The sequence below is a fragment of the Henckelia pumila genome, chromosome 4 (assembly GCF_033568475.1).
Source record: "Henckelia pumila isolate YLH828 chromosome 4, ASM3356847v2, whole genome shotgun sequence".
NCBI lineage: Eukaryota > Viridiplantae > Streptophyta > Magnoliopsida > Lamiales > Gesneriaceae > Henckelia > Henckelia pumila.
The window spans coordinates 173,445,888-173,469,712 of record NC_133123.1 but is presented as its reverse complement, the minus strand read 5'-3'; positions in this window follow the sequence as shown (position 1 = coordinate 173,469,712).

Here is a 23,825-nt window from a genome sequence, read left to right as displayed (position 1 = left end):
GAACTATTTATACACACTATTCTAATATTTCAAACTGCTTTTGAGAATAACATAAATAGTCTTGATAATTAACATTATTAAGAATGCTCGCGAAAAGTTTTGGAAAATATTTTGAAATATTTTAAATGTGTATTCACCCCATATCCAAAAACATATTCGATCCTATCAATTCTTTTGTAGGAACTTTCCAAAATTCTTCACAAATAATGACATGACATCACTGCTCAATTGTTCTACTGTCCTTTCCACCGAAACTGATGGGTCCAGTTTTATTGCTGCAAGGGCTTTGGTCAACTGAGGGGTAGACTGATCATCTTCTCTGATCTTCAACTCCAACTCATATTAATTGGATAAGAAAATAGGTCATGGAGTTCAATCTTGTTCAAGTCTTTTCATTCACACATTGCCATTCTTTTGACATCCCACTCCTTGGGCAATCCTCTTATAACCTTCAAAATTAATTCTCGGTTTGGATACAGTTTGCCATGTTTATTGAGTTTGATGATGATGTTGCTTACTCTTTCATCAAATTTGGTCATGGATTCTCTAGGCTTTTTCCGAATATTGTCAAATTTTTGTGTTGTCACATACATTTTGTTCTCCTTGGTTCATTCCGTTCATAAAGCTAAATGAGTTTCTCTCATATTTATTTTGCAGTTTTTCACATCTTGATTTTACTGAAGGTATTCTTGTCAAGAGCTTTATACAAGATGTCCTTAGCAACATTATCCAGATTAGCTTCTTGTCTTCACCTGTCCATTGTGATTGTTGTGTTGGCCTTTGTGATGGTAATGGGACTGTCACTGATGACATAACACATGTCATCATCCAAAGCAAACAAGTGTTCTTGCATCCTTATCTTCCAGTCATCAGTGTCTTCTCTTGAGAACATGGGAATCTTGCTGAATGAAGTCATCTTGATAGAGTGTTAAGAGACAAGAAAGATTTTGCGCTCTAATACCACTTGATAGGATCAATAAAGGTGTAGAGGGGGGAGGGGTGAATACAAAAAAAAAAAAATTCTTCAACGGAAACTTAAATTCATTCGAGTTTGAAATTGAATTCTCTCTTTCTTGGATGTCGATGCTAATTGACAAACAAATGTATTGTGCGGAATAATGTCAACTAACATATTTGAACACTAAGTATCAAAATAAAATGTTAGACTGAAAAAGATAGTAGACTGAAATAAATAACACGAACAAATGTTTCTGGATGTTCGGAGAATTAAATACTCTTGTGTCACCCCTTTTTCCTTGGCAGGAAGGTTTCCACAAGAAGATTTTGAACTTTGCAACTCTTTTCAAAATCCCAATCCAAGACTAGGGATTACACCACTGCCTATCTCAGAACTTCTAGTAGCACAACTCAATAAGACACTGCTAGACTGAATCTATTACAATGTGTTTAAAACTCGATTAAAATAGAACAAAGTGACCCTTCAATGATCAGATAATTTCTTTGAATTTGTGCTTCGAGTTCTTGATCAGTTTTGCTAAGTAGAATGTGCAAGCTTGAGGTAGATTGTTATATGCGAGAAAGCAAGTTCGTGTGATAGATACATCCAGAATTGATCTTGCTGCCTATTTATAGGAAATGCTCATAATTATTTAAATAATACCCTTTCCTCTCATGATTTGCTCATTGCACTGTTTGTATTTTCATGTCAACATTCTGTGATGCAATAGTACAATTGCTTGTAGATGTGGTTGTAGTGTGTTAGTGTACTGAAAACTTTATCCACTGTGGAATACAAACATCAACCGATTATTTCGAGAATGTTGGTAGACTGACTCATCAAATACTTTTGAGTGACGTGCTTCAGCATGGTTAAGATTAGGTTTAGGTCAACTTCAGTTTGGGTAAGTAGTCTGGGTTGGTAAACTATTTGGTCCATATAGGATCTTGGGTTGAGAACAGTTTACTCAACCAGTTTTGGTTTGTCTTGTCCAGTTCAATTTAGTGATGCAGTTTAGCTTCACATTTGACTTAAATCGCCAAAACTTAATTTCTCCAACATCTATGCTCAACTGATATTTACTCAACCTATTTCTACCAACTCAACAGGTTTCAGTTAATCTCTATCAGCTTAGTTGGTAGTCGACTGAAATTTTCTCAACTAAAATTTTGATGACTGATTTTTTCTCTACTTGTATCTACTAGTTTAGCTCGTATCAGTTTACTAGTTTTCCCTTTGTCCTGTTTGTTTACTCATAAAGGACTATATAATTAACTGAATTAATACTCACATATGTTTCAGTCATGCTTTCAACTACTGGTTTCAGTTAGTCTATCAAGTACTCAGTTTTTATTTATGCTCTCGACTACTGAGTTTCAATCGTGCTCTCAACTACTGGTTTCAGTCAGTCTGTCAACTACTTAGTTTTCAGTCAGCCTATCAATTTTTCAGTTTTGTGCTGATTTTCAACTGGTGAGTTTTACAATTAGGCTATCTCATATTCAGTTTTTGTCAAGCTACTTAGTTTCAATAGGCTATCAAAATGAACTTAGTTCTCTACTTTTTTCATATTCAGTTTCAGTCAGGATATCTTAGTTCTACCATTCTCTGATCGATGGATTATCTGAGTAGATTTTCCAGATTTTGAGGATATTCACAGAACTTTAGTACATGATTCGGTATTAATTGACTTGATGTATTGCCACTTGATTATTATGATTCATGTAGAAGCTATCGAATCAATATCAAAACAGTGTTTTGATTATACGATGTAAAAAAAAAAGATTTCTTTGTGTTGAAATGATATTTTAGAGGTATGAGATATCAGATTAGATTTGATTTGAGAAACACAAAGAATGTGAGTATGAATCTGTATAAAATGGGAACAGAGTAGAATAAACAGAGTTAGCAAATGAATGATAAATATAACTTTTGAAGCTGGAACTGATTGGTCAGAGAGAAAGTTATTTCTGAATTATCATTTGATTCTTATTAGAAGAAAAACAGTGTATGATATACAAATTCAGAATGTGAATGTTGGATATAGATCTTGAATCAATGAACAGAATGACAGTGTAGACTTGATATATGTTCTGAGCAGAGCATAAAACGATATAGAAAAGCTGAATTTTACTGTATGAGATTTCAGACAGAGTTATTGATTTCAATGAAAGAGTTATTCTTTCCAGCTCGATATGATGGATCAGATTTGTTCCATGTATCTAAACTAAGGAAGTGTCAGTTAGATTCTTCTTATGTACTTTAATCAGACAAGGTAGATATTGAAAAGATTCGTAGTTAAGTAGAGTATTCGACAGATCCTTGATTGGGGATAGAAACAGCCCAGAGAGATTTCTTTTCGGTTAATTAAAGTACAATAGAAGAAACAAAAAATAGATGCAGAATAGAAGAGATAACCTGACAATATATTAAGAGATGAAATATGAAGTTCAGAGTTATATTATTGAAGTGAGAATCACTTCAGATAATCATTCGGTCTATCAGATTTGAAATTCAGAGTGAATGCGATTTCGAGGACGAAATCATTTCTTAGAGGGGAGGAATTGTAAGGCCCGAAAATATTAAGTTATTAATTATGAAATTTGAGATTTAAATTCTATAATTTGGTAAAATATTAATTGAAGTATTTATGGAAATTAGAGATTTAATTTTCGAGTCAAAAATATTTAATTTGAGAATTTACGAATTTTGAGAATTAAATTTCGGGATTCTTAAATTAAAAGAATAAAATATTTGGATTAAATATTTATGGGATTGAAGATTAAATTCCGAGATTCGAGAATTAAAGAGGATTTAATTTAAAGATACAACCCGATCAGGGGTTGTTTTGCAAATATTGAAGTTTCAAGGGCTAAAGTGCAATTTATCTTTGTAATTTTAATCCGAGAATATTTAATTTGAGAATTTTGGAGTTTAGATTTAAATTCTAAAATTCTTAAATTATTGGGGATTGAAATTGAATTAAAAGGATTGGTCGAGGAATGATTTGCAATTATTGAAGAGTTCAGGGACTAACTTGCAAATAGGCTAATATATATCTAGTTTTCTCATCTTTCCACCATCAGTATTTCCACGTGAAGAACAGAAAAGGAAGAGAAAGATTTCCGAAATCTTGAAGACGCCATTTTCATCCCTTCCAAACCTTCGATTTGCGTTATCCGCCCGGTAGAATTCAAAACTGATCGTATATTCGTGATCACGACTTCGAGTGCTATGTATTGATGTAGGTATGATGAAGTTTTACGATTTTTGAATTTTCATGATGTTGTTAGAATTGAGATATGATTGTATAAATATGTTCTCGTATAGACGACGATAGCATATCTAAGACGAATTGAGAAAAAATCGTCGTTTGAACATGTTTTTGAATTTTAGATGTATTTTTGAAATTATGAATTTATGGGCTGTTGGATTTCGAGATTTTGATGATGAATTGAGATTGATATTGAGTTAAGATCATTGTTATAATGATGTTTGAGCCTTTGGAATTATCGGTTTTGAATCGTTACGCCGCCGATTTGAGTTTTGATTGATTACTCAAGATTTGAGATTGTTTACCCTTAAATAAGATTGAAACGAGAATGAAAGATGATAGTTGAGATAATATAACTTCATTTCACATTTGAAGTAAAGGATATCGAATTCAAATCGATGAATTCGAGTTTTAAGTGTTTGAAATTGAATCAAGAATTGATTAAGTCTTGAGTTATAGATTGAACTTGTTGTGAATTTCCAGCATGTGTTTGGCTTCTTGCACCTTCTCATATGCTGGTATTCTTGATGAATGAAGTATAATTGAAGTGGATATTAATGTTAGAATTGTTGGAAATGAGTTACGGTTGCCGACTTTTAACCGTTATGCCGTCGAGTCAAGAATTGAAAAGTGTTTGAGTTGAGATTGATTAAGCTGAATTGAATTGAGTCATTGTTGATTTATGTAGCTTGCATATGCTTTATTTCAGATTTGTATTGAAGTACTTCGAGCTCGCAAAGATTAGCATCGAACCGAGATAGAATTAGCCAAGGTTTGTGAAGTTAAGCCTTGAAGATCAAGTAGAGTTTGAGCAAAATTTTGATAGCTTTTGGTTCTGCTACAACTTGTGAAGATTTGAAGAATTTGACACCACGATTGACAGGTATAAGATGACATCGAGAGTCAGGGATTTAGATACTCGAGAATGATGATTCTTGCATTATCCCGATAAATCACATACTTGTGGATTATTGTTCTTTGATTAGGATTTGATGTTATTGATCCATCACATGTAATGGATCTTCGCTTTGATTTGATTTGATATGTTATGATATGATATGAAAAATGAATTGATTCTATTGCCAAGGTCTGAGGCAACCTTATTTTCGAGTCATACGACTACAATAGATGGATATCCATGTCAAGATCGTATACGAATCTTGATGACATTGATTTATTATGAATCAATTCCTTAGCGCGCTATATAAATCTTTTGATTTGTAGTATGATTTGAATTATTGATTTGAAGCTTTGATTTGAAGTATTTAGAGATGAATGGATATGAACTGTTATGTATATGTCTTTTATACTGGGAATTATATTCTCACCGGAGTTATCCGGCTGTTGTCTTGTTTTGTATGTGTGCATGGCAAAAGGTGGGGCAGAAGCTAGACAGAGAGAACTTGGGTGGCTCGAGAGAGAGATATAGCACGTGGTGACTCGGGTTTAGAGGTTGTCAAGCATGTTAGAAACTATACTATTTGATTTTGTATTGTATAGATCTTTCTTTGTTTTAATTTATGAGATAGATGTACTAAGCTTCTGGGATCATGTATGAGAATTAATATATGTTTATCCATGTTTCCAAACTTGATTTTGGTGTTTGGAATTAGTTTGGACAGCAACAGAACAAGAGCAGACATCTGCAGATTTTCGAGTAGAGGTTCAAGATCGATCTGCGAACTTTGACATATCAATCTGGGCACTAAAAATTCTGGACAGAAACCTGGAAAAAATAGTCCAGATCGATCTGTAAACTTTGACAGATCGATCGGGACACAATGTTTTAAAAAAATTTCTTTTGCTCTTGTTTTAGTTTATTCTTTTAAAGGTATGATTAATTGTTAATGAATCGTGATTTGCCCATAAGTCAAGATAAGCAACCCGAGGCCCCACACTGCTAGTTAGTGAATTATTTGAATGTGTTGTTTCATTATAATCGGGATCGTTAAGAGTAAACAGACGATTTTGGTAAGTTGAATGGTTGTATTAATGATCTGATTAGGATTTGGAACATATGCGGGAGTGAATATTCCCCGTTTAGAATCGATAACTTTGGGTTATCAATCACGAGATAGGGAAATGGAGTTGTCCCTAGTGCACTTTTGGGTACCTTACATTTGCATTCCAAGATTTTGTGAATGTCATCCGGTATAACTAATGCACCAACCGTGTGTGCAGCAATGGATTTTATGGTTATGTTTTCTTTTCAATGATTAAATTCATTTATACAAATGGGTCAATCAATCCTAAGTTGATAAGAGCCATTCATCCCACTTGAAGGTTAGCTGAACTAGAGTCGTTTCATAAGAAAATTTTTAATCATCCTTAGAGGCGTTGTGAGTTGTAGTAACTAAAAAGGGGATGAACACGATCCAGGTTCATTAAGCAAAGCACTGCTAATAAGTGGCGTAGGACATTAGAACTTCAAATTGGTTGTTATGTTGTTCTTGAAGGTATAATCGTTTCGTAATACTATTGATTTGGGTATAAAGGAAAATTAACTCGTTTTGTCGGTCCTTATGCGATTGTTGAGGAGGTTGGAAATTTTGTTATCGTTTGGGCATGCCGCAGAGTTTATTTGTGATACATGATGTGTTTCATGTGTCAATGTTGTGGAAGTATAAGCCAGATTCATCTCATATCTTGGGGGCCGATGAGGTAAAATTTTATAGTTCCTTTAGCTATCTTATTTAGAAAAATGTTGAGTGTTTGGTTGCTAAGTATTTTGAGAACTTGTGGACTTTTCAGGATCTCGAAGCATAATTGTGAAATAGAAATTAAGCATAGTCTCGTTGTTAGAAAACTTTTAATTTATGGTTGGTGTAACACCCAGTATTTTTAGTACGTAAATTCGCATGCATAATTAGGGATTTTATTTATTTAAAATTTTAGATTTTGGGTTAAATAATTATGTGAAACTATTTGTGCATGTTTTAAGTTATTTTGAAGCATTTAACCCATAATTAGAGATTTTTTTCATGATTTATGGAAATTTAGTTATTTTATCGCGTAGACGGGACCGTGAACGGACGAGATGACAACTTGCTTACCAAATTATTTTATGAGTCTTTTTAGAGCCCAAAAATATTATTTTGAGTTTTATTTTCTCAAAATTTTCAGTATTTGATTTTATATAATTTTAGGAGTCCCTTTTTATCCAAATTTAGCCAAAATATTGACTTTTAATTACCTTTAAAATTCCCTAAAATTTATATTTCGGGATTTTAAATTTGTTATCAGATTCTTACTTATTATTTAGAGTTTTTAAGTTATATATATATTATATTTAAAACCCTTATTAATATTTTAATTATCCAAAACCTTATTTTATTGAAATTACACCCTAAATCTACCCAAACACATGCCTTCAAGATTTCAGCCGCCACCCCCTCCCTTGTTCTTCACCTCCTTCATTGTGCCAGCCCAGAAAACCCCATAGGAGATCGATTTTATGCTTCCAAGGTGGTTGATCATCGTCCAGGCATCCCGGAATCGTCATCTACGCCTACTTCTCTTCAACCTTCGGTGCTAGGAATGTTTCTTTTTGTTTTTCTTTATGCCATATCAGTGTTTATGCTTGTGTGTGTGTAAGCATCAGTTTTATTCAAGAATTTTCAGAGAAATCAAGATTGGTTTGGATGTATGCGCCTTGTTCATGTATTTGTTGAATCATGCTCACGTTTTATTTGCCATGGGTGCGTCCATCTACTGGCCAAGGATTCCTAGGCTGTGTGAGGGTTGTTTGGGCTCGATTGGCTTGAGTGGTTCGAGCCAAACGAGCCCAAGTAAGGGCTGGTGCAAGATCGGGTCCCTTTTGTACGCAGTTTAGGGTTCAGAGGAAGGGGTGATCGGCTAGGTGGCTAGGGCTGCATGGGGCTGGGGTTGTGGTCAGGTTAGGACCGCCCAGACTTGGGCTAAGTCTGGGCGGCGGAGCTCCGGCCAGGGGCGGCCGGAGCAGGCCGGCAGCAGCCATGGAGTGGCTGCTGCTCGCGGCCGAGGGCTGCGCAAGAGAGGGGGTATCGGGTTTTAGGGTTAGAGTGTATACGGTTCGGGTTGTTGGGTCCGGGTCAGGTCTGGAAAGTCATGGGTTATGTTAGTTGGGTCCGGGTCAGGGTTAAGTGAGTCGGGCTCGGGTGTTTTTATTTTTAAGTTTTAAGTTTAATTAAGTGTTAAATGGGCCTAACTAAATCCCAAAAATTTAATTGGGTTCCATTTAATTATTTGGGTTGAATTTAATTGTTATTGGGCTTAATTAAATTAAATTAAGTTAGCCCAATAATTTTATGGGCTTGGGAGTCCATGGAAATTATTGGGCCAGTCTTTGGGTTTTTGGGCCCATTGTGCCAGATTAAGTTGTTATTGGGTCAAGTGTGTGCTAATGGGATTTAATTGATTTATTGGGCTTAGAAATGTGTTAATGGGCTTAAGTATGTTAATGGGCCAGTCTCAGTGTTAATAGGCCAGAATTTAAAAAAATGGGTTTGAGTGTTAGGGCCAGCAGTTCAGTACAAACCATGAGAAATTGCATGTGTCCTAATTATATATTTAATTATTTTATGCATGAAAGTTATTTTAGTATTTATATGTTAGTATAAAAATTAAATTAAATATATATGAAGGACACACATTTTATTTAAGTACACGCATTCATGAAATAATTTTATGGCATGATTTCATGTTTAAGGTTGAGCAAGAAAATAATTTTATGTTAGAAGTTGAAGTAGTGTGACAATTTAAGGGGGGCAAGTCCCCACATGTTAAGGGCAGTTTACTGTCAATTTAAGGGTAGTTTACTACCAGCAAGAGGTGATTCATCACCGCCGCGTACGTTGGTTTTAAGAGACTGATCAGTCGAACCATTTAAGTTTAAGGTTACACTATGGATATGACCATGCGATGTTAGAAAAATGTTATGCTCAACAATGTGTAAGTATGTATTATATGATTATATTTAAGATCAAGTTTAAGCAAGATTTTAAGTTATGATTCATGATTTTTTTTAAGCATGCCCATTCATGTATATGTTATGTATTAGTATTTCAGTGATTTAAATTATTTTAATTCCTTGTTATGTTAGCATGTTGGGCCTCTAGGCTCACTACACTTATATGGTGCACGTGAGTACGTAGAGGAAGATGTAGTACCTACCGGCGGCGAGGACGTATGAGCAGACAGACAGTGATCCCCCGCGGCCGTCGTCTGAGTCATTATGAATATTTTTAAAAATTTTAAACTCTGTTATTTATTTATTTCTTTTAAGTCTTTTCAGTGGAGAATTTTAATACTATTTTTATTAAGTAATTTTATTGCATGCAAACTTTTAAGTTAATTGTTTTGACAGTATTTTATTTAAATTTGACTCAGATATTTAAGTATGAAATGTTGCATTTTATTTAAGTTATTTTTAAATCTATTTATTGTTGTGCATATATGTATGGGCATGTATGTACATTTATTTTACTTAGTATTTTTTTAAAAAAAAAAAAAATTCCGCATATGTTATTTTAGAAAACTTGGTCGTTTCAGTTGGAGTCGACATAAATTATTTATTCGATGTACGGACCCTTTATTGTTTGAATTGGTGACTTAGAATTTAAGGTTTTTGAATTAAGAAAAGTATCAGACATTGCGAGACTTCATGTGGAGAATATTCGAGTCATAACGAAGGGTATACGGTTAGAAAAATGTATGTTATGCAATAATTTAAAGATCTAAGAATTTGTAGGTTGTATAACTTATCAGTTAAGGTAGGATGACGTTTTTAGGTTTGTAAATTTAGATCGAAAGCCACATTGGAACAATGATTTGAAATTTCTTTTGGGTACAATCATTTGGAAACAAATAAGAACTGTAACTTTAATTGTGCAGTAGGAATTAGCCAGAACCTTGGTAGTATAGATGTCAATAAGCATCAGAGTGCGCAACGAAAGCTAATTAGCGTCAAATCATGTTCGTGCAAGATACGAAAAGTTATTGCCGATCTAGTCTAATGTATCTCGACCTAGTTAGTAAATTTTAAATTTCGAGGACGAAATTCCATTTAAGGTGGGAGGAATTGTAGCGCCTAAATCCAATCTACTAATTCGCATGCATTAAATTAAATAAATATTATGATTATTAATTTTTTAGTTTAATTGATTTAAATTCTTTATTTGATTTATGTGTTATTAAAATATTTATTTATCTATCTAAATGATTTTTATTGTACAAATTATTTTCTTTAAATGATTTTAATTGACCAGCTTATTTATTCAAAATAAATTAAGTTTATCGGTTAGTTATTTAAATTATTTTAAATGTCTAGATTATTTATTTAAATGATTTTGATTGACCAATTTGTTTTAAAGATTTTTAATTCCTCTTACATATTTATTTAAATGAATTTTAGATGTTCAGTTATTTTATTTAAATTATTGTAATCGCTCCATTTATTATTTAAATAATTTTTTGTATCTATCATTGTGACCCCAAAATGTTTTAAGTGTTGATTTTAAAAGAATTATAAAGTTTAATTATTTACCTTATAATTTTAATTTCAGAGATTTAATTGTTTTAAATTCCTCTAAATGTTATTTTTGCTTAATTATTTAAGCTAATTAATCTTCAGTTCTTGAGTTAAGTGGTTCTGGGTACGGAAAGTAGAGACAGTGGAATTTGGCGGCAATTCTTAGTTTTCGCGAGATTTGATATTTATGATAAACAGATGAAAATAGATAAAATTAGATTTTTAGATTTTTTTGGGTGACCAAAATATCTTTTATGGCATTCTTGAGTTTATTTTAGAACTTTTCAAAATTTAGCATTTTCGAATCCGGGCGAAGTGAAATTAAATAATTTATTTTAATTCTTGAATTTTCAAACAAAGGGATTTTGAGAGACTATGTGTAAGTAGTTTTAAAGTTGTAAAACAACTAGTGACACTTTTACGAGTTATAAAAGTAGCACTTTTAGACTTTGACTCACACACACACTCACACTTAAACCTATAAACACATATAGACCTATTATTAATTTCATACCCTAACGTTAAAAAAAAGACCCAAACCCTAGCCCCAAACCCTTTAAGCGCCGCCCTATCCCTGTCCAAGAATCCCAACCCATCGGCCCTCCACCCTTCACCATTTTCGGCCGCCGCGCCACCTTCCCGCCTCCACACCGGCCGGAGCTCGACCCAAGGAAGACAAAGCTGCTGATTTTCGAAAGTTTCAGCCCTCATTACAACTCTTTTTATTGTGTTTTGAAGATTTAAGACAAGTATAAGCTATCCCTTGGCCACCTTGCAAAGATATTATGTTGTATGTGATGTTTCCTTCTTGCATTTCGTTTTTCTTGAAGTTTTTATGCTAGGTTCGAATTTTCAGCAAGCTTTTTGGCCATGTTTTTTGTGTTATTTCGAATTTTACATATTGAAATGAGTTATATCTTGAACCAAGTATTGATTTACCATTGTGGGATTGATTTTCGAAATTTTGAGGCCATTTTGTGGCATGTTGCTTGCTAATTTTGAGATTTATGGTTGAATGGATTAAGGGGATGCCCTAGTATGAGTTTTGAGCTTGATTCTAGTGTCTTATTGTTATTATGATGTTGGTTGTAGTTGGTTTAGGGGCTGGTCAATTGAAGAGTTGCAAAATCTATGTTTTGGTTGTTGGTCGTTAGTGTCGTTGGGTTAGTTCGGGTCTTGGATGGGCTGGTCGAACCATGGGCTGTTCCGGGGGCTAGGGCCAGTCCTAGGTAGGGTCCATGGTGTGCATGTAGGGGCTGGTTGAGGGTCGTTTGAGGTTAAGGTGTGCAAATGGGTGATTTGCTCTTGGATGTTTTTTGCAGAATTTTGGTGCCCATGCGCATGGTCTGTGGCTCCTCGATTTAGGTGTATGGTTCTGGCCACTTGGGATGATTGTGGGCTGGTCCTTGGTTGAGCCTAGGATGTGATGGTTGTGTTGGTTCAAGTTGGAGTCGTTTCGGATAAGGGATGGTCAAGTTAAGGGCAATTTAGCATCGAGTGGTCGGTGCAGAATTTTATGGGTATAAGGGGGGATGTCCTAGTGTTGAGAATTAAGAGCTGGTCTAGTGAACTGTTGAGGTTAAGAACTATACATTGGGTTATTATAGGGAATGTAGGATATGTAGGTTCAAGCGGGAGTCCATTCGGTTAAGGATCGGATAGGCTAAGGGTCGTACGGGCCGATCTCCTGTAACGAGCCTAAGGAGGGATAAGTCTAAGGGGCAAGGGAAGTTCATATGCTAGGCGGCAGCCACTTAATCATCATTTTTCCTTGATTTAAAGCATGTTTTCATCCTCTAAAGTTGTGTATTCGAGTGTGTTGCTTCAATCATTTGAATTGAGTAAAGTTTTAAACAAGTCGAGTACAAGACATTTGCATTTTCAAGTTAAGTGAAAGTTTGCGTTGTTGTTGAGTAAAGTAAAAGTTTGAAGTTGAGTTAAAGTGAAATTTTTCAAAGAGGAAATTTGGTTGTGACGTTAATTGTGTATGGAGGGGCCGGGAGAAATCTCGGTTTCCTTACCAATCGGACGTGTAAGGAGGGGTTGGGAGAAATCTTGGTTTCCTTACCAACTAAACGTGTAAGGAGTGGCCGGGAGAAATCTTTGTTTTCTGACCATTGAGGGGCAATGTGGGGCCGAGAGAAATCTTGATTTCCTTGCCGGCAGAGTACTGTAACCATTGACAGAGGAAATTTTAAAGTTAAAGTTTATGCTTAAAGGAACGAGTAAAGTTAAAATTTCAAGCGTGAGTTTGAGTTAATGTTGGGTGAGTTCATTGTATGTGATTTCTTTAAAGTTCTAAGTCTTGTCTAATTTAACTTCAAGCATTTTTTCGAGGAAAGTTTCAAGTATTTTGAGTACAGTTATTTAAAAAGGCATGAGCATGTATTATGTATCCCTCGTTATTACATGTTTTATATTTGTTGAGCCTTTAGGCTCACTACTTTGCTTGGTGTAGGTTAGACTTTCGATGAGGACGAGGGGCATGACGCTTGAGTAAAATGCGATGCGGGCTCGGCACATCCCTCCGACCTATGCTAGTATTCTGTGGATGTTATTTAAACGTATAGTTTTGATGTCTTTTATTTTTATATTGGTTATATGTAAATTTAAGAACTTCTAGAATTGTTTTTTTGGCTTGTAAACTATTCAACAGTTAAACTTTGGATTTTCTGTCATTAGGTTCCTGTTCGTTTCTCGTTTTGAATTTTCTGTCTTGTTGGTTGTCTTTAGTGTGTTGATTGAGATAGGTGGATTTTAACAGCTATAGAAAGGTCATGCAGATTTTTTTTGAAAAATCTCACATTATTTTACTATCTTTTATATATTAGTGGTTAGAGGGTCGTTTCAAATGCAGTTCGGACGCTCCGAAGCCTGTATCGGATGATCCGATCTCCACCAAGTTCAACACTATAAATAGACCATTTAGAAGGCTTTTGGAATCACAACTCATCCAACAATTCTCTTATCCATCCAAGCATCTCTTGAGCTTTCCTTCAAGCTTTCTAAGAATATTTCAAGTCTCTCAAATAAATTTGTATAAGTTTGTTTGTATAGTGTTTAAAAATCAAAGTCGTGTATACTTGAGCGTGAAGCTAAGTGTATTGAGTTGTTGTGAGGCTATACTTGGAGCCCTTAAGGCCAAGTGTATCGAGTTGTACTTGTGGCTTTCCTTGGAGCCCTTAAGGCCAAGAAGACGCGGTGATCGTGTTGTTGTATTGGCTAACTTGGAACCATCAAGGACAAGACGAAGTGACAGTGATACTTTGGTTAATCGACCTTAACCAAAAAAAAAAAATACGTAGACGATTTATCATCCAACTTCCATTAACATATTCTCTCCTATTTACTGCTTAATTTACTTTCAGTCATTTAATTTATTTATTACTGCATTTATTTTTTATTGTCCCTAAGTCTTCCGCTTGCGTTTTTGCAAAATAATTTTAAATTGCTAAAGAAGCCAATAGAACCTAATTCCCCCCCCCCCCCCCCCAATTAGGTTCTAACAAGCGGTATCAGAGCCATATTTTGAAAACATTTTTTAAAAGGCTCTATGGCTAATATAGAAAGTGATTATGCTCAAGGACAATCAACAAATTGTCCTCCTCTTTTCAACGGAATAAATTACGGCTCTTAGAAAAATAAAATTTTCCTATATATCCAATCTGTAGATTACGATCTTTGGAAAGTAACTGTGAAAGGTCCCTATGTCCCTATAAAAATAGTGGATGGTAGTGAAATTCCAAAAGGAATGGATGATATTTCCAAAGAGGATATGAGATTAATATCTCAAAATGCTAAAGCTATAAATATCTTGAATTGTGCCCAAGATATGATCGAGTACAACCGAATCTCTATGTGTTCATTGGCAAAAGAAATTTGGGACAAATTGGAGATTTGCCACGAAGGAACCAATCAAGTCAAAGAAACAAAGCTTTATCTACTACAACTCAAATACGAGACCTTTGAGACGGATTCCAAAGAAGATATTGATGTCTTGTTCCGAAGGCTCACTCAAATCATCAATGATTTTGGTCAACTAGGGGAAACCAATCCTCCCATACAAGTTTGGAGAAGAGCACTACGAGCATACCAATAGAGTGGGATGCAAAGAGAACGGTGATAATTGAATCCAACAAAGGTGATGCCGCCTCCTAAGACCTCGACGAACTTCATGGTACCCTAAAAATCCATGAACTAGAAGTATCAACTAGAAAAATGAACAAGAAGGAGGAAGACAAGAACAAAGCTAAAGTAATAGCTTTAACCACTCAAGTTTAAGAAGAAGATGATGATGACATGGCTTTATTCGCAAGGAAATTCAAAAAAATTCATACGAAATAACAACTTCAAAAAGGACAAGAAGGTTGAGAAAGAAGTTGCTTGATACAACTGTCAACAAACGGGTCACTATGCAAATGAATGCCCCCTCAAGAAAAAAGTTGAAAAAGGAAAAAAAAGGCAATCATAGAAACGTTGAGCGACAGTGACGATGATGATGAGGAAGCCAACGTATACCTCATGTCTAAGGATAATGACATCGTCTCGACGAAGATGATGAGGTATGTAATGACCCAACTCGGATCCACTACTAATCAGATATTAGTGCTTAAATAAGCATGCAATAAACAATCATGAGAGATAAATTTACGAAAACATAAATAAACTCTAAACCGGTAGAATACAGCCGGGTAAATAAAAAACCAATATAAATAATTTAATAACCTAGCTACTACTCCTTCAGCTCTTGATTGGTCACAAACTAAATCTCAAGTCCTGGAAGAACAGCTGTATTTGTCCCGTTGAATGGAGTGTCCAAAAAATACAAAAAACACTGGACATGAGCGCAAAAGCTCAATACGCTAGTATGGGTAAACGTACAAACATGATGCATGCAAATGAATGTCTGGGTATCATACTGGGAAATCAAATCATGTTCTGTCTAGGCTCCATGGTATGTAGCAGGCTGGGCCTTCGCATTAGGAGGTGGCTCTCATACCATAAATCGTGGACATATTCGGGTCCAAAACTATGGTTCTCATCCACACATGCAATGGGGCTGAGCAACCCCTATTGTAACGCCCCAAAAATTAATTACCGAATTAATTGGAAATTAAAATAATTACTGAGTTGATAAAATAATTATTACTATCAAATGAGTTATAGAGTGTATTTAAAAAATACACGTGTCAATAAGTCAATGAGTTTGACAATTATTGGATATCTGGTAATTTTGACATTTTGAAATAATTATTGATATATTGAAATAAAAGTAATTATTTATGCCAGATAATTTAATTTGAAAGAATATTTTATCGAGATGAATGGTCAGAGTCTAAGTGTGACTCAATAAGTAATTTGAGAAATTATGAATCTAATTGACTGGTCAAAGTCAATAATTTCATAATTTGGTGTTCATAGATGGGTGTGTGTACCAGAAAAATATTAGATTGGGGACTAATTTTATCAGTTGAGTATCAAATAAATTAGTACGGGTCAGGAAATTATTGGGTTACTATAAATAGCAACACACACTGAAACACACTCAACATAATACAGATAATTGGACTTCTCAGATTTTTTTATTTCTCGACCATTACTGTAGCAGCTCGTCGATTTTTATTTTTCGACCGTTTGTCGGAGCTTCGATTGGAAATCCAAACGGTCATTGTGTAGCCAAGGTCCATACAATTCTATTGGTACCGAGAAATCGAAGTTTGGACGGTTGGATCGCCGTAAAAACAAAGAAAAACAAATGGGAACTATTCATCATCTTTTCCGATGAAATTGTCGAGTTTTGAGCTTGCATTTGTTGGTTTCAAAGGTAGTAGATGATGCTATGAGATGTGTAGAACATTTCCTAAGCTTATTGCAATTTTTTTCCAGGAAAACTATCAGATAGATCGGAGCTTGGATCTCTCGCCGGTGCCGCAACTATTTTTCTCCAATCGACGCCGCCTCGTTGGTCCATTCCGATAATGGCATAGTGCATTTGAATTGTCTCGTCGAGCTCTACAAGCTTTTCGAATTTAATGAATTTTGGAGTAGTTAAACTCATCGTCGTCGCCGTCTCCCTCGATTTTATGGCGACCGGAAACGTGTTAGCCATTTTTTATCGTCTCGACGTGATAGATCCAAATATCCATGTTTCGAGTGGAGATTCAAAACCGTGAAGCAGTGAGAACGCAATAAAGTTTGTGATTTATTTGTAAAAGTTTGAAAAGGTTTGACTTTTGACCATTATGTGATTTTTCACAGATCGAAAGCTAGTTGATAATATTTAGAGGCAGAAATCAGCAGTTTAGGGATTTGAGCTTTCCAGAATTGGAAAGTTATGAGATTTCCGAGTCCCGATATACGAAACTGGTTAAGTTTTTCGTGCGTTAGAAACTCAAAGACATGTTTCTATCCATTCTAACTCGCCATTTAAATCATATGTACAAGGTTTTATGCATTAAAGATATGTTGAATTGCTTGGTATGTGGTTCAGAAAAAAATCATGAAATCATGCATCATGATTCACGTTTTTCTCAAATGGTGGTTGGTTTTTTTTGTAAGGTTTCTGATCATGGACTTATTCGAAGAGCTATACCAGTGGTTCAAGGGTCGAGCTGGGGTCCTTAGGGTCAGGGTTCAAGAGGGGTTTAAGTTAATGGGCAAGGTTAATTTATTAATTAATGATCTAAATGTGCTAGTTTAAGTTAATGGGCTAGTTTAAGTTATTAATGGGCTAAATATGCTAGTTTAAGTTAATTGGAAAGTTTAAGTTATTAATGGGCTAAATTTGCTAGTTTAAGTTATTAATGGGCTAATTTAAGTTGATGGGCCAATCTTAAGTTAGTGAATCAGTTTAAGTTGTAATTGGGTCAGTCTAAGAATTTATGGGCTTAAGTCAAAGGGTCAACAGCTCGAACGAGTCCATGAAAAATAAATGATCCGTAAATATATATTTGATTCATGCATGTATTTTTACATGTATATATAAGTATAAATTTTATGAAAATAAATTAAATATATAATTACAAGAAAATTTTCATGAAAATGATGAAGTAATGATGATTTTTAAGTTCATGATCATTCATGTATTTTATGAATGATTAAGGGCATATAAGAAAATATTTTAAAGAAGTTGAAGTGAACGTATGACAATTACGGGATTGGGGATGAGATGCCTAGGCCCGGAGCCATTTTCATATGCTTACAGGTTTGTGAGTCAGGATACTGGAGCCCGATTGCGTTTCCATATGATTATGTTTATGCGCCTATGGATCCGGGTAAGGCTGATGAATGGACATAAGAGGTGAAGATCCCATCGTCACGTACGTTGGTTCCTTGTTTTATCAAAAAAATATGTTACGGTCACACGACATTGATGCAACCTATATGAAAGTTTCAATTTATGACATGTCATATGATATTATTTATGATGATCAAGTTCAAGATATGATTATTTATACAATGATGTTTATGAAACAGTATGATGATTATGAATATGATAATGATGATGTTCAAGATTCAGAAAAATGCATATGTTTTAAGTGCATGCATGCATAAGAAACTTCATGATATTTTATTCGATATGTGCTTGCATGTGGTTTCTTATTTGTTATTCTGGATGGAGCATGCTGAGCCTATAGGTTCACTATATTTAAATGGTACAGGTGATAATTATACTTTAGATGAGAATATGGTCTCTATTGGTGATGAGGACGTCTGAGCATCCCTGGCAGCTAGCACCCTTGACCATTGCAAGTTTTGATATGTTTTTATTTTTTTGAGTTTTCTAAACATTAGTTATTTCCGCACAAGAATACTATTTTCACTGTTCTGCTTGGTTTTGATATTTGAAGGTATGCAAGGGATTTTATTTATGATTGAGTTTTAAGTTAATTGCATGCAAACATTTTTATTATGTATTATATTTAATTGAAATTTATTTTAAGTATAAATACATATATGTATGGACGTATATGTATTATCATTATTTTTAGGTAAAATATATATATAAAAAATTTCAGTAGTAGCTAGGGTCGTTTCACCTATATTGGGTAAGCCAATAATACCGACTAAATCAAGATGTATGCACGTGCAGCATAACATATCAAAGCAGGAACATGCAATCATGACACATAAATGTAACACATACACATGCATACCCGCTGGCAATCTCAATCAGTACTTAGGTACCTTACTAAGGCAGCCCTAGAAGCATCCATCTAGGTTCCAAGCCTACCATCAAGTACTACAATGCAAAATACCCATGCCTCTTCTGTGAGACCTCGGTTCTAATAATCTAATCTCGGGTTAAAAAATAATTAAGCATACAAGATCCGAGATTAAAAGCAATAAAATAATTTTTTTTAAAGAGAACAGTGCCTCGCTCGATCGGTAAAACTCAACCGATCGAGCGAGCAAGTTTCTACATCCTGTTGTCCGCCTCATGACTTGCTCCGTTCGATCGGTAAAACTCAATCGATCGAGCGGTCAAGCTTTTACAAAAATAGAAAATAGGCTACAGCTCCCTCGCTCGATCGAGCGATGACAGCTTTGAACAATTCCCAGAAATGAATTCACCCAAACTCAACTCCAATATCCAATCCAATACAAAACGATGAATATAATACATGCAACGACAACATTCAATCCAAAATATTCGAATATTAGAAACTAAAACATCAGACAAGTTCGAGTTCTAAACATGTTTTAAATATAAACTAGATTGACATGATTATTTGAATTCGAAACCGAGTCTCACTTCTAATCCTTGATCTCGAAGCTAATCAAGCCTACTCTGACTCGATCTTGCCCCACATGTTGCCAAGTACACATACAAAAACAAAGCAACAGCCGGATAACTCCGGTGAGAATGATATTTTCAGTAAAAGAAACATAACATGCAATAACAAGTAATATATCAATAACATGATATACCGACAACATATTCAATGTTAATACGAATGAAATGAATTTCTTTAAAATCAGGATATCAACTCTGATAATCAAGGAATTGTTGCTATGCTTTTGGGATCCCGAGGATGACATCACGTAACAACTCACCGACTCTCCCGATCGAGGTGGTGCCCCGTGTCTCTATCCTCTAGACTTTGGTGCGACTATAAGGATTATGCTGACATTAGATGAACTTCTACAACCCAAGTCACTCGCTATATAGCCCCCAAAATGTCTAAACAAAAAGGGTCATACAGCCCGCTGAAATCAAAGATTTGGCTCAAGATGAATGCATATAGAAAACATAAAGCATTAACCATAAATCAACTAATAGCAAAAGTTAATCAACAAAATAAAAGTTCCTCATTCTAGAACAAGTATTGATGCAAGTATGTGATTTAAGGGAAACTCAAGAACCAACTGTCTAGAGTGTGCTATCCCGCTAAAACGATGCCTTCTTGTACCTTTCGATACGAATAGCTCCAACTCTGGATATGTTACAAAAGAGGTTATATCAAAATCCTTACAACCAAAAACAACAAAGGCTCAAGGTAAACTCTTTACCGCTCTCGTCTAACTTTTCGACGTTCGAATTCTTCTAACTCTGGGCTCAAAAAACTTCAAAAGAATCTGTATGGAGGCAAAAGAAGATCAACAATGACGAACAAACCCAATAGCCAAAGTTCAACAATTCAAACGGTTCAAAATCCCAAAACTCAAACCGGCGGCATAACGACTATATACTGATCAAACCGGAAACACAAACAGCAGTATAGCATCGCAAACAACTCAAACCAATGCTAAAACATCAATAACAATTCAAATCCAGCAAATCTCAAAATCCCCATTTTCGAATTATGCTTCCAAAAATCATAACAATTCCGAAAGACGCTCTAATTCAAAACTGATTGAGAATAAACGATAAGAACTAGATCAAGAACATCATATCCTAAACTCAGTAGATTATAACAACATCCGAAAATAGAAATATAACTGATCGGAGAAAACTTCCTATAGAACGAAGCTCTCGCTGCCGGGATCGCGAATCTGCCTTCGAAATTAAATTTTAACGGACGGATCGACCGAAAAATGAAATCACAAAGCTTGAAAGGTGCTTTGGAGCTCAACAATGGTGGAAGGCAAGATGGAGGAGGTGATGGAGAAGTGAAGACAAGTCAACCAAGCCTAGATATTATATAAAATCTCAAATTTGCATTTTAGTCCTTGAAATTTCCGAAAATTGCAAAATAGACCCTTATCAAAATCAAATCGGATCTTGAATTCTGTGATCTCCGATTATCTCAAATAAACTCAATTAAGATAAATTTGGGGCGTTACAATTCTCTCCCTCTAATAAAAGATTTCGTCCTCGAAATCAATAAGAGTCAATCACATAAGATAGAATAAAGGACATAAGACAGTAAGAAGAACTCACATCATCCAAATAACTCTTGAAATCATTGTCTCATATCAGATTGTGTCTCCCAAGTTGCTTTCTCGACTCCGTGGCGGCTCCACTGAACTTTCACCAAAGGAATCGACTTGGTTCTGAGCTGCTTCTCCTTTCGGTCAAGGATCAAAGTATCTCAGAGTCTCGTCAAGCTCGGCTTCTTCAGGCTGAAGAATATGAGAAGAATCTGGATGATATTTCCGCAACATAGAGACGTGGAAAACTTCGTGAATACAAGATAAATATCGAGGAAGTGCAAGCCTGTAGGCAAGATCGCCTAACTTCTCGAGAATCTCGTACGGTCTGATGAATCTCGAAGATAACTTCCCTCTATTTCCAAATCTAACGTTGCCTCTGAAAGGAGAAATCTTCAAGAATACTCGGTCTCCCTGTTCGAAACTCAGAGTTTTACGTCTGATATTCGCATACTTTGCCTGTCTATCCTGAGCTAACTTCATTCTCAACTGAATGATCTTTACTTGCTCTGCCATATCTCGTAGCATATCCGGTCCCAAATCAGGTGACTTGGACACATTGTCCCAAAACAAAGGAGATCGGCACTTCTTACCGTACAAAGCCTCAAAAGGTGCCATACCGATACTCGCTTGATAACTGTTGTTGTAAGAAAACTCGAAAAGAGGCAAGGAATCCTGCCAACTAGTGCCAAAGTCTAGCACTACTGCTCGAAGCATATCCTCTAATGTCTGGATAGTCCGCTCTGACTGTCCATCGGTCTGAGGATGATATGTTGTAATCAGATGCAATCGAGTACCAAGTGCCTCTTGAAGACTGTGCCAAAAGTGCGAAGTGAATCTAGGGTCTCGGTATGAAATGATTGACTTCGGCACACCATGCAATCTCACAACGTTGCTAACATACAACTCAGCCATCTGATCGTGACAATACATCATCCTATACAGAATAAAGCAAGCAGACTTCGTCAATCTTTTGATCACTACCCAAATAGCATCACATCCTCGAACATATCACAGTAGCTTCGTGATGAAATCCATCGAAATGTGATACCATTTCCATTCAGGAACAGATAGGCTGTGCAAAGACCACCCGGTCGCTTCCTCTCTGCTTTCACCTGCTGACAGTTCAAACATCGAGATACAAATCTCGCAACATTGCTCTTCATTCTCTTCCACCAAAATTGATTCTTCAGATCGTTGTACATCTTCCGACCTCCAGGATGAATACTGAACCGACTGCAATGTGCCTCTCAAAGAATACGCTGCCTCAGTTCCGAAACATCGAGCACAAAATAATGATTATTCACAAACAAAACATCATCTCTAACTTGGAATTCAGACTGATGCCCTTTTCTGACTTTCTCTACTGAAATATGAGTGCTCGGATCATACTTCTGTGCTTCCTTGATCAAAATAAATAACTCTGGCTCGGCTTGAATAGCAAACACCCTGATAGTCCTCCAATCTGTTTGAAACTCCAAACCAAAAGTGCAACCATCATCGATCAACTGAGAAACACCGATAGTAGAAAGAGATAAAGAACAAAGCTTTTGGCTCAAGGCATCTATAGCTGCATTCGACTTTCCCGGGTAGTATTTGATTTCACAGTCGAAATCCTTCAACAAATCTAACCATATCCTCTGTCTCATATTCAGTTCTGCCTTTGAAAACAAATAATTAAGGCTCTTATGATCAGAAAAGATCTCGAAAGACTCACCATAAAGATAGTGACGCCAGATCTTCAAAGCAAATACAATCGCAGCGAGTTAAAGATCATGAACCGGATAACGAGTCTCGTGCGGCTTCAGATGCATCGATGCATACGCTATCAAGTGCTTATGCTGCATAAGAACACAACCCAAGCCTCGATTAGAAGCATCGCAATGGACGGTAAAACCTCCAGTAACTGATGTGAAAGAGTGGGTGCCCGGTGAGCCAACTTGTGGCTAAGGGCTTTGATGACTCTATATATAAACAATCTTTTGTTTAATATAATTTACACTTTTATAATGGCATTGACTTTATCTTTCTTCATAATGTTATATTATGATATACTATTGTTGTTTTGATAAAGACCTTGAATATACTATAGTGTATGTAAGATGTGGTGGCACATGGGGATGGCTATCATGAAACACATCTTATAGTAACTGTATATTCTAAACAGTTCCTAGTCGATTGAGCCGTCCGTTAATAAGGATAAGGATCGCTCGAGATTGAGACTAGCATTTGCGATTCCGAGTACCACGTTTCATTGGTATGGAACATAGAGATGTTCAAAGCATGCAAATGGATATTCATACGATGAATGATCGAACTACCCTATCCGGACTTTCCAAGTGGTTATCACTTATCGAGTGGATAAAGTCCGCGGTTTTGGTTGTACACCATTAGTCCTTACTACTTGAAACATCATTGAGACTCTATATGCTAGTACTGTACTTTGACTCGTTTACCGACTCTATTGGGGTCATCAGGTGTCGGGATTGGGTACAGTTACGACACATATAGGAGTCGATGCTTTGTTGTCAAGGATTCACCACATACTTGATAGTGTGGATATCCTATGCAATCTGAGGAGATATTAGTGTGACGAATCTCTGGCCAGAGTACATGATGTGTTTTAAGAAATGGTTTCTTAGTAGCACATGCGATGTCACTATTTGATCTTCAAGATGCATTGCATAGTTATCGAATCTCGAACGACTCTC